The sequence below is a fragment of the Chlorocebus sabaeus genome, chromosome 25, assembly GCF_047675955.1.
Source record: "Chlorocebus sabaeus isolate Y175 chromosome 25, mChlSab1.0.hap1, whole genome shotgun sequence".
In the NCBI taxonomy this organism is placed as follows: Eukaryota; Metazoa; Chordata; class Mammalia; order Primates; family Cercopithecidae; genus Chlorocebus; species Chlorocebus sabaeus.
Window position 1 is genome coordinate 50566143 of NC_132928.1, and position 12804 is coordinate 50578946.

At 41.5% G+C, this 12804-nt stretch overlaps 1 protein-coding gene and 1 pseudogene across 5 annotated transcripts in view; one reads left to right on the forward strand and one right to left on the reverse strand.

Moving 5' to 3' along the window:
• Positions 1-12804, forward strand: part of ABL2 (ABL proto-oncogene 2, non-receptor tyrosine kinase) — a 127113-nt gene that overhangs the window by 3946 nt on the left and 110363 nt on the right. The gene's annotated exons all lie outside the window — the stretch shown is intronic.
• Positions 3080-4994, reverse strand: LOC103230518 (UDP-GalNAc:beta-1,3-N-acetylgalactosaminyltransferase 1-like; annotated as a pseudogene).

Below are 12804 nucleotides of genomic sequence, written 5' to 3' on the forward strand. Positions count from 1 at the left end.
TATTAAGGTATTAGCACATAATTTCATATATGAACGTTAGATCTGTTGGACTCCTGAGTTTTTTTTTTGTAGGTTTTTTTTGTAGGTTTTTTTTTTTTTTTTGGAGACGGAGTCTGGCTCTGTCATCCAGGCTGGAGTGCAGTGGCCAGATCTCAGCTCACTGCAAGCTCCGCCTCCCGGGTTTATGCCATTCTCCTGCCTCAGCCTCCCGTGTAGCTGGGACTACAGGCACCTGCCACCTCGCCCGGCTAGTTTTTTGTATTTTTTAGTAGAGACGGGGTTTCACCGTGTTAGCCAGGATGGTCTCGATCTCCTGACCTCGTGATTCGCCTGTCTCGGCCTCCCAAAGTGCTGGGATTACAGGCTTGAGCCACCGCTCCCGGCCTTTTGTAGGTTTTAATGTAAGCCAAATAATACATTTAGTTAATCAGTAAAAAGGTACATGCATTATGGAAATGGTTTGTCAGAGTCCAGGACTTTTCTTTCTTTAGCTAAAATGGTTATTTTTCATTGTTAATAATATGTGGGTAAGCTGTGGTGATAATTGGCCTTGCCAAAAGTGATTTTTGTGAATATACTTTAGAAGGAACAAAATAGAGCCATTTTTGGTATGAAAGGAGTGAGTGCTATGTGACTTTTCTGAGCTCTGCTTTTTTTTTTTTTTGTAAACACTTACTTTTTTTTATGTTTTATTTTAGAGAAAGGTCTTGCTCTGCCACCCAGGCTGGAGTGCTGTGCTGCGATCATAGATCACTGCAGCCTTAAACTCCTGGACTCAAGTAATCCTCCTGCCTCAGCCTCCCGAGGAGCTGAGACTACAGGCACATGCTACCACACCTGGGTAATTTTTTGTATTTTTTTTTTTTTTTTTTTTTGTAGAGACGGAGGTCTCACTATGTTGCTCAGCTGGTCTCAAACTCCTAGGCTCAAGTGATACTCTGCCTCAGCCTCCCAAAATGCTGGGATTATAGGTGTGAGCCACTGTGAGAGGCAAGCTCTGCTATTAAACCTTTTTGGTGAGCTGATGTTTTGTGACTAATAATCTGGGGTTGAATACTTACTTGTCTGTAACATACATCTTTTAACAGCTGAATGATTTTACTTCAGCTTCCGTCTCTCATTTTCTAAAAATTCTATTAAAATTTAATATTAGGCTGGGTGCAGTGGCTCACACCTATAATCCCAGCACTTTGGGAGGCTGATGTGGGTGGATCACCTGAGGTCAGGAGTTCGAGATCAGCCTGGCCAGCATGGTGAAACCCCTCCTCTACTAAAAAAATACAAAAATTAGCCAGGTGTGGTGGTGGGCACCTGTAGTCCCAGCTACTTGGGAGGCTGAGGTAGGAGAATCCCCTGAACCCAGGAGGCAGAGTTTGCAGTGAGCTGAGATCGTGCCACTGCACTCCAGCCTGGGCGACGGAGCAAGACTCCCTCTCTAATAAAACAAACGAACAAACAAACAAAAAACCTTAAATTATGAAGTTTGGAATAACAAAAATTTTTCCTTAAACTCATTATATTAAGTGATCTGGTTTATTTATTTATTTATTTGGATCTGTGTTTTTTGTTTGTTTTTTTTTTTTTTGTAGTGAGGTAGGGTCTCACTCTGTTGCCCAAGCTGGAGTGCATTGGCAAGATAATGGCTCACTGCAGCCTGGACCTCCCAGGCTCAAGTGATCCTGTCGCCTCTCAGCCTCGTGAATACCTGGGACTGTAGGTGCATGCCACCATGCCTTTCTCTCTCTGTCTCTTTTTTTTTTTGGTAGAGAGTTTTGCCATGTTGCCCATGCTGGTTTTGAACTCCTGGGCTCAAGTGATCTGCCTGCCTTGTACTCCCAAAGTTCTGGGATTACAGGTGTGAGCTGCCACACCCGGCCAGTAGTTCATGTGGAATGAAGGCTGTCAGCACCCCAGGTTGAAAATGATATTCTGGAAAGGACAGGAAGGCTGTTGCAAGGAATTTTAATTATGGTGACTTAATATAATAACTAAACTTCATTTTTTATTTTTATTTATTTTTATTTTTGAGCACCAATCCTGAAGACTAAACTTTTAAAAAGAAGTCAGCTGTTAGATTTTTATTAACCTCCAAATCTGTGTAAGTTATAGATGTGTAGTGGGGGTCCATATTTTTAGCAAAGTAGTAAGTTGTGATACAGATTCTGTTATCGTAGCCCACTTGGCAGTAAAATTCCAAGTAAAGTGATGAAGTCTGAAGTTTCTCCATAAGGGTCTTCAGCCTGCTTTATTCAGTAGTTCATTTATTTACTTAGGTGGGTTTTTTTTTTTTTTTTGGGAGACAGGGTCTTGCTCTGTTGCCCAGGCTGGAGTGCTGTGGTGTGATGATAGCTCACTGCAGCCTCAAACTCCTGGCTGAAGCCATTCCTGACTCAGCCTTCTGGGAAGCTGGGACTATAGGTGTGTGCCACCATGCCTGGCTAATTTTTAAATTTTTCTGTAGAGATGGGATTTTGCTGTACTGCCCAGGCTGGTCTTGAATTCCTAGGCTCAAGTGATTCTCCCACCTTGGCCTCCAAAGTGCTGGGATTACAGGCATAAGGCCCTGCATCTGGGGCCTCATTTCTTTTTTTTTGTTTGTTTTTTGAGAGGGAGCCTTGCTGTGTCTTCCAGCCTGGAGTGCAGTGGCGCGATCTTGGCTCACTGCAACCTCCGCCTCCTGGATTCAAGCAATTCTCCTGCCTCAGCCTCCAGAGTAGCTGGGATTACAGGCAGCTACCACCACGCCCGGCTAATTTTTGTGTTTTATTAGAGATGGGGTTTCACCATGTTGGTCAGGCTTGTCTTGAACTCCTGGCCTCGAATGATCTGCCCACCTCAGCCTCTCAAAGTGTTGGGATTACAGGCGTAAGCCACTGCGCCTGGCCTGTTTTTTTTTTTGGTGGTGTTGTTTTAAAGGTATGTAATTCCTCTGAATATCATCTTTAAAGGACCTGACTTGATTTTTGTCAAAATAAATCATAAGGTGTAACCAGTCTGTGGGTTCTTCATGAGTTTCAGGCCAGGCACGGTGGCTCACACTGGTAATCCCAGTACTTTGGGAGGCTGAGGCGGGCGGATGACAAGGTCAGGAGATCAAGACCATTCTGGCCAACATGGTGAAACCCTGTCTCTACTAAAAATACAAAAATTAGCTGGACGTGGTGGCATGCACCTGTAATCCCACCTATTCAGGAGGCTGAGAGGCAGGAGAATCACTTGAACCTGGGAGGCAGAGGTTGCAGTGAGCCGAGATCGTGTTACTGCACTCCACCTTGGGCAATGAGCAAAAATCCCATCTCAAAAAAAAAGTTAGACAGGCATGGTGGCGGGCACCTGTAATCCCAGCTACTCGGGAGGCTGAGGCTGGAGAATCACTTGAACCCGGGGGGCGGAGGTTGCAGTGAGCTGAGATCACACCACTGCACTCCAGCCTGGGGGACAGGGCGAGACTCCATATCAAAAAAAAAAAAAAAGAGTTAAGTGTAAGGCAGTACACTGACCTCCCCATGAATTTTTCACGGTACAAACTTTAATACTTTCCGCAGAATATCCTGTTCTTCTAGGCTTTTCATAGAATGTGAAGTTAATGGCATGTGATGTTACTTAGCGTAATCTGCTAAAAAGTGATCGTCTCCTTGGAAGAAAAGCCGTGGGCTGCAATCACACATCCAAATTGACAGACATCTGAATGGATTCTATATAAAAAGAAAAGATTCGTGTCTTCTGGAATATGACTGTCCACTTTTAATAAATTCAAACAGATCCTGACATAAACATCATGGATTTTACGTGACCCATCATTTCATGGATTCTTGGCACCAAATCTCTGGGCATTGTGTAACCCAACCCACTGCAGTAGGGAGGAAACACCTTGAAAGGACACTCCTGGTAGGAAATACGGGGTTTTTTTTGGGCGGGTAAAATCCTCTATGGGAATAATTATCAATTAGAGGATAACCTGTGAAAAACTTCTCTGAGTGGTTTAAGTTTAAAAGATATTACACTGAATTGCCAGTATTGATGAAAACATAAGTGTCTGTCTTCATGATGTAGTTGACAATGGGGCAAAACTCAGTTACCCACCTGAATGCCATAATAGGTTGTTTTTGTGGTTTGTTTGAGACGGAGTCTTGCTCTGTCACCCAGGCTGGAGTGCAGTGGTGCGATCTCGGCTCACTGCAGCCTCCACCTCCTGGGCTCAAGCGATTCTTGTGCCTCAGCCTCCCAAGTAGCTGGGATTACAGGCACATGTCATCACGCCTGGCTAATTTTTGTTTTTTCAGTACAGATGGATTTTCACCTTATTGGCCCGGCTGGTCACAAACTCCTGGCCTCAAGTAATTCACCCTCCTTGACCTCCCAACGTGCTGGGACTACAGATGTGAGCCACTGTGCCCAGCCAGTTTTTAAGGTCAGGTTTTTGTATGTGTCTAAAAACTCTTGTTGGATTACCTCACCATAAAGAAGATGTTAATCCTCTGAGGACAGTGCTAACAGTTTGTCTTCTCTTTTAGCCTGTTGGCCTAATAAGAAAAATGTAAGAACCTCATATCCCCAACGAGACTTTTTTCACCCCAAGGAACTCTAATGGCCTGTCTGACTTTCACATCTGAGGGGTGGGAGGTCACTAGGATAACCAGAATTGGATTTTGATGAGAGTAGTTTGAATGCTCTCAAAGTGTGAAGTAAAAGCCTCATCTGTAAATTAGCTCATACTTGTAAAAGTACGTCCAGTCTACACATTCTGTCACATTGTAGTGGGGAAGACTGAGAGGTACCACATCAGGAGGAGAGTCAGGAGTGGCAGTGGCAGGAGACCCCATGTGAGAGATCTCAGTGGGAAGGGCAGTCTGGAGAGCCAGGGCCATCCATAGCAGCTCGGAAGCTTGTGAACTGCAAGTTCTTCTTGACTGATTTCTTCTGAGTGAAAAGACCTTCAGTTTCACCAGTTGAACATTCAGCAGTATGTAGTTGTCAAAAATAATGCTACTAAAAACCAGACTTTCAGATTGGCTTAAACTTCTGCCATGTACGGCTTATAAAACACACACCTGTAGAATTTCAGAAGAGATTAAAGCACAAGCTGAAGTTTGTTTTCTGCATTCCATGCTTTAGTCAAAACACTCAAGATTTGCTGTGAACTACTCCATAAATAGAAAAAAAGACATGGTTTGGTAATTTCTTCCTTGGTAGTAGATTTTCCTGACAAAGCAACCACCTCCTAAACAAGGCACTCTCCTGTGTAGCACACACCCAGCTCGCAAGTGGCAGGCAGCTGGTGCTCAACGTGCTTTAAACAGAAAACAAAAACCAAACCAGAAAAACCAGCATCCCCCCACCATTGTATGTTTTTATTCTTCTTTGCTTCAGTCTCTTTCAAAATAGGGAATGATGATAATATTTGTGTAGTTTTTAGAGCTTTTGAGGACCTTTATGTCTTTCATCTCATTTGACCTTTACAAATACTCTGAAATAGGTGAAGCAGGTATTAATCTTCCCATTTTGTAGATGAAGAGGAGTTTAGAAAATTAAGTGACTTCTTGAGGTCACATAGCTGTTAAAGGGTAGAGCTGGGACTGATAGTTTTGTCTCCAAGTCTTGCCATAGTGTAGAGATTTAGAGAATGTGGGTTTTAAAATCAGTTATAATTGGATATAAATCCTGCTTTGTGTCTGACATTGGTACATGGTTTATCCCTCACAACAGATTGTTGCAATAATTAAATGATAAAATTGTATGAGACTCTTAAGGAAGTGCCAGGTACTGTGGTGCTCAATAAATATCAGGTTTTTTTGGTCATTATTTACCTCAAGATGATTGTGAAGATTGTATGAGTTGTATGTGAAAATGTTTTGTAAACCTAAGCACTGCCATTGTTACTTGCGATGGCATGCCAAAGCGTAGAATTGCCTTAGCATTTATATTTATTACTTTATTTTCTCTTCTTATTAAGTTACTCTTATTAGAGGATTTTCAGAAAGCAGTAAAAGGTAAGGGAATTTTGGGGATCTGAAATCACAGGAGAATCCAAAATCACTTTAGGTCTACCTTCCTTGTAAGGTAAGTGATACCTTCTCTAGACCATTTGTCTTTGTCTTAGGGATTGGGTGTCAGTATATGTAGTGCATGGTTCTTACAGACATCTTTTTCTTCCGTCAAATAACTTAAACCAGAAACACTGGCCAATGCAAATTTAAAGTCGATAGAGACTTCATTCTAAGTTGGCCCATTTGTTTGCTGGTTAATAGTTAAATGACTTTTTAAAATGACTTTGTTGTAACCTTCTTTATCTGACATCCTTTAAGACCTTTTTTTTTTTTTCTTCTCTGTTTTCTTCTTTTGTTCTCTTCTTTTTTTCTTTTACCTCTGGATGTAAAGTTTCTTCTTAAAAGCTTGTTTAGGACAGGCATGGTAGCTCACGCCTGTAATCCCAGCATTTTGGGAGACCGAAGCAGGTGAATTGCTTTAAGCTCAGGAGTTCAAGACCAGCCTGGGCAACATGGCGAAACCTTGTCTCTACAAAAAATACAAAACCTAGCCAGGTATGCTAGTGTACACCTGTAGTCCCAGCTACTGGGGAGGCTGAGGTGAGAGGATCACTTGAGGCCAGGAGGTTGAGGCTGCAGTGAACCATAATCATGTCACTGCACTCCAGCCTGGGTGACAGAATGAGAACCTGTCTCAAAAAGAAAAAAACTTGTTTAGTACGATTATCTTCTTGAAGTTGTGAGTCAAATGGGCTTTTTCTTAATATGGCACTGCATATATAGAGACTTCAAAATACTTCAGAACCTTTTCAATGTTAACACATGTCTTCTGGACTAGGTAAATATGTAGCTACTTCAAATCATATAGAACAGTTCTGAAACTTGAGTGTGGAGAGCTTGTAAAAGCAGATTGCTGGGTCCCACCTCCAGGTTTTCTGATTTAGGGCTGAGGAGGAGCTCAATAATATGCATTTCTGGCAAATTTTCAGGTGTTATAGGTGCTGCTGGTTGGGGACCATGCTTTGAGAATCCCCTGGTCATGTGAGATTAAGAAGAGTACTTGGCCTGGCATGGTGGCTCACGCCTGTAATCCCAGCACTTTGGGAGGCCAAGGCGGGCGGATCACAATGTCAGGAGATCAAGACCATCTTGGGCAACATGGTGAAACCCCATCTCTACTAAAAATACAAAAATTAACCGGGTGTGGCAGCATGTGCCTGTAGTCCCAGCTACTCGGGTGGTTGAGGCAGGAGAATTGCTTGAACCAGGGGGGCAGAGGCTGCAGTGGGCTGCAATCACACATACCACTACATACACTACGAGATCATACCACTACACTCCAGCCTGGGCAACAGAGCAAGACTCTGTCTTGAAAGAAAAAAAAGAAGAGTACTTGATCAGAGGTGATTCAATGACTGTCAGAAAACAGGATGTAATGTACTCTCTTCAAAGCTAGTTCAGAAATTCATTTGTTCCTAGCCTGTTAGTGTCCACATGCAAGTCACCACAGTCTTACACCATTTTTTTGGTGGTTTATCTCTATAAGTTCATACATTAGAGGTCTCTTGAGAGACACATTTTTGAAAGAATCTGGAGTTACCAGGGAAAGGGGAAGTAGGAAACAGTTCTGCTGATTCATTCTTGAGCAGATTGGGCTTCAGTTCCTGGAAGAATTAGGTAATGAAATAATTGGCATTTATTGAGGGCTGTGTGCCAGTCATGTTCTAAGTACTCAATATCTGTTTTTTCTTTTAAAACTTGTAAAACCCTAGTTGCTCAAATTAAAAAATATTAGAGACCAAAGAAGATGGGATGTCTATTTGTGATTCTATAGTTTTGGTGTATGATGGTGCCTAGTTATCTTTTAGCATATGTGTGTTTATAGTTATACATATGTATGTATACATACACAAAGATTTTTAGGCATTTTTTACCCCATCTGTCTTGACCAGTGATGAGGTTTTCAGACTGGTAGGCCAGGGTTAGATTGTATGTGGCTATGGATTGAGTCTTAGATATATATGATGGTCTAATGAAGGAGAGGTAGGCACTCACCGTACCATTTGGAATCTCGTGGTAATGTTGAACTACTGTCTTAATCTTTAGGCCTAGTGATACTAATATTTTATTTTATTTTATTTTTGAGACGGAGTCTTGCTTTGTTGCTGAGGCTGGAGTGCAATGGCGTGATCAAGGCTCACTGCAACCTCCACCCCCTGGGTTCAAGCGATTCTCCTGCCTGAGCCTCCCGAGTAGCTGGGACCACAGGCGTGCGCCATCACACCTGGCTAATTTTTGTATTTTTAGTAGAGATAGGGTTTCACCATATTGGCCAGGCTAGTCTCGAACTCCTGATCTCAGATGACTCATCCACCTTGGCATCCCAAAGTGCTGGGATTACAGATTACAGGTGTGAGCCACCGCACCCAGCTGAGCCACACGCTGAGCTGCTTTTTTTTTTTTTTTTTGAGACGGAGTCTGGCTCTGTCACCCAGGCTGGAGTGCAATGGTGCTATCTTGGCTCACTGCAATCTCGGCCTCTTGGGTTCAGCCTCGATCTCCTGAGTTCAAGCGATTTTCCTTCCTCAGCCTCCCACAGAGGTGGGATTACAGGTGTGTGCCACCATGCCTGGCTAATTTTTGTATTTTTAGTAGAGACAGGGTGGTTTCACCCCATTGACCAGGCTGGTCTTGAACTCCTGACCTCAAGTGATCCACCCGCCTTGGCCTCCCAAAGTGTTGGCATTACAGGCGTGAGCCACCGCACCTGGCCTCCAATGATCTCATATTAGAATCTATGTAACTGGCCAGGCGAGGTGGCTCATGCCTGTAATCCCCAGCACTCTGGGAGGCCGAGGCAGGTGGATCAGGAGGTCAGGACTTCAAGACCAGCCTGACCAATGTGGTGAAACCCTGTCTCTACTAAAAATACAAAAATTAGCTGGGTGTGGTGGCACACGCCTGTAGTTGCAGCTACTCAGGAGGCTGAGGCAGAAGAATTGCTTGAACCTGGGAGGTGGAGGTTGCAGGCCCAGATCACGCCACTGCACTCCAGCCAAAAAAAGAAGAATCTATGTAACCACATAATATATTTAGCTTATTATTGCAACATGCAACTTATAAAGACCTTTTCCCCCAAGCAATATGGCAGGAGAATTAAAAAAAAATTTTAGCTTAACACTCCAGAGCATTTTCTGTTTTTTTATTCATTTATTCTATACTAATTGCCTATGTTGATGGCTCTGAGAGAATTTTTAGATACAATTTAGACAGAACTGCTATCTAAAAGATTGTTGCTGATCAAATAGATGTTGATGAACATCCTTACGAAACAACTAAAAAGAGATTTGTGTGTCTGTGTTTGTGAGGATTTTTTGTGCAAAAACTCTTGGTTACCAATCATTGCCTTTTTGGATTGAGTGCATAATTTCAGTATGTAAATTTGTTGTCATTATACTAATTAAAACATTCTGTAAGTATTTTCATAAGAAATTCACTCAAATAAATGCATGGATAAATACACATTAAATATATTACTATCCAAACTTTAAACTTAGTTGCTTAAAAATATAAAAACAACACTGAGCCTTTTTCCCACTTTGCTTGTTGCTGTAAATGTGCTGATTCTGCTGTGATAGAACTGCTGGCTTCTCCATAGTGAACTCTGCCAGTATTGGCTTTTGATCCAGCAGAACACTAAAGCTGGGCAGGCCCAGGCCATTTGTATTCTCGGGTTTGCTTTCTAGGGAGAAGTGTTCAGAAACCTTTCACTTCATGCGGATAAGGTCAAAGAAAATGTTCTGGAGCTTAGTATAATATATAATACGTACACATGCAATTTTGTTAACATGTTTCTCTCTGTGTGCTAATTCCAGCAAATTAAAATAACAATACTGAGTTAGGACTGAAGATTACCACTTAGCATTTTGTTTCTAGGTAATTACTAAGAAAACATTAAAAAAAAAACCTGACAATACTAAGAAGTACAATCTGTATCACTCATCTGTTCCTTATAGGAAAGAAAGGTTGATACACAAAAGTTTTTGTTACAGTAGCCTTCTTTTACTTACTTTGAAATTGGCATTTTTCTTTTCTTCTTCTTTTTTTTTTTTTTTTTGAGACAGAGTCTCACTCTGTTGCCCAGGCTGGAGTGCAGTGGCACGATCTCAGCTCACTACAACCTCTGCCTCTGAGTAGCTGGGATTACAGGCGTGTGCCACCACGCCCGGCTGATTTTTGTATTTTTAATAAAGAAAGGGTTATGCCATATTGTCCAGGCTGGTTTCAAACTCCAGGCCTCAAGTGACCCACCCTCCTTCATCTCCCAAAGTTCTAGGATTACAGGCATGAGCCACAGCGCCTGGCCATGCATTTTTCAATTACATAAAAATATACAAAGGTATCTCAAGGTTAAAAAAATAATAATTCAGAAACATATAGACTAGACATGAAAGTACCCTTTGATATTCTTGGCCCAATACATATTCTCTTTTTAGAAGAAACTACTGTTTGTGGTTTGATAGGTGTTTTCCACACCCAGCCATTTCAGAACTTTCTATGTATTTACATATATATGAGTATATATATTAATACTTCTCTTGCTGTTTCATAAATGGCATTATACTGTATGAATTTTCTCCCTAGTTTTTTTTTTTTTTTTTTTCTCGTAGACCGAGTCTTGTTCTGTCGCCCAGGCTGGAATGCAGTGGTACGATCTCTGCTCATTGCAACGTCCACCTCCTGGGTTCAAGCGATTCTCCTGCCTCAGCCTCCCGAGTAGCTGGGACTACAGACACGTGCCACCATACCTGGCTAATTTTTGTAATTTTAGTAGAGAAGGGATTTCACCATGTTAGCCAGGCTGGTCTCAAACACCTGATCTCAGGCAATCCACCCACCACGGTCTCCCCAAGTGCTGGGATTACAGGCATGAGCCACCGTGCCGGACCCCCAGTTTTTGTGTGTGTGTTTGTCTGGAAGATCTTTCTATTCCAGTATTTGTAGATTACTCATCCTTTTTGACAGCTTTATAGTGTCCCATCCTCTAGCCATATATTTAACCACTTTCTTACTGATGAATACTTGTTTATAAGATTATTTAATCTTCTCCATCTTTCCTGTGTTTTTTCTTTGTATTTATAATTTGAATCCATCCAAAGGGTATATATATTTGAGCCTGGAACCAACTTAATGTTTTTCCATCGTATTAATTTATGCATAGTCCATCAGTTCTCCACTGATTTGAAAAGCCATATTTATCATATATTATATTCTCATATATGTAGGTTGTTTTAAAACTCTATTGTTCCATTGATCTTTGTCTCCTCCTGCATATTGTTAATATACTATTTTAATTATTGTAAGCTTGTATAGTGTATATGTATATCTGATTAGTTCCCCATTCATGTTGTTGTTCTTAAAATTTTATTTAGATGTTGCATCTTTTTTTGTTTTTTTTTGAGATGGAGTCTCGCTCTACCCAGGCTGGAGTGCAGTGGCACCATGTCAGCTCACTGCAAGCTCTGCCTCCCAGGTTCATGCCATTCTCCTGCCTCAGCCTCCCGAGTAGCTGGGACTACAGGTGCCTGCCATGCCTGGCTAATTTTTTTGTATTTTCAGTAGAGATGGGGTTCACCGTGTTAGCCAGGATGGTGTCGATCTCCTTACCTCGTGATCCACCCGCCTCGGCCTCCCAAAGCGCTGGGATTATAGGCGTGAGCCACCACACCTGGCCTAGATGTTGCATCGTATATCTTCCAAAGATCTTTAGGATTATGTTGTTAAGATTTAGGAGATTTTGATGGTCATTATGTCAAATTATAGGTTAATTTGGGGGTCAATTGACATTGTTTCATTATTGTGTTCTTTTGGCCAAGAACATGACATCCCTTTGCCAGTCCAGGCAAATATTTTTTTGCCCCTCAGTAAAAGATTTTTCATTTTCTTCATCTTGTTTTTGGACATTACTTGGTAGGTTTATTAGTGGGCATTTTATGATTTTTGTTTTAAGTGTAATCTTTCCTAATTGCTTATTGCTAACATATAGGAAGCCTTGATTTTGTATGTCCATCTTGAGTCTAGGTTTGGTTGCCTTACTTGTATTGCATCTAATAACTTTGTACTGATATTTTTATTTTCTTAAAACTGATATTTCTAGAGAGTTTTGTTTTGTTTTGTTTAAGAGATAGAGCCTTACTCTGTCACCCAGGCTGGAGTACGGTAGCATGATCATAGCTCCCTGCAGCCTCCTGGGCTCAAGCAATCCTCCTGCCTACAGCATGCCAAGGTACTGGGATTACAGGTGTGAGCCACCATGCCTGAACTCTTTTTAGTTATTTTTACCACAATAATACATGCAGGCAGTTTTAGAAGTCAAAGAATATGACAAGGTTTAAAATGGAAAAAAAAATTAGCAGCACCTGTCCATTTCCTCCCTCTGTTGGTACTGTCCAGGATGGCAGCTAGTAGCCGCTGTGGCTTTTTGAGCACTTGAAATGTCCTTTGTCCTAACTGAGAAGTATTGGCCAGGAGTGGTGACTCATGCCTGTAATCCTAGCAGTTTGGAAGGCTGAGGTGGGAGGATCACCTGAGCCCAGGAGTTTGAGACCAGCCTGGTCAATATAGTGAGACCCTTTCTGTATTTAAAAATAAATAAATACAAATAAGCTAATTGAGAAGTACTGTAATAAAATACACATTGTGTTTCAAAAACTCAGTATGGAAAAAATGAATATAAAGTACTGCATTAATTTTTTTATATTGATTACATGTTTTAAATATTTTAGATAACAGACTAATATATATTAAAATTAATTTT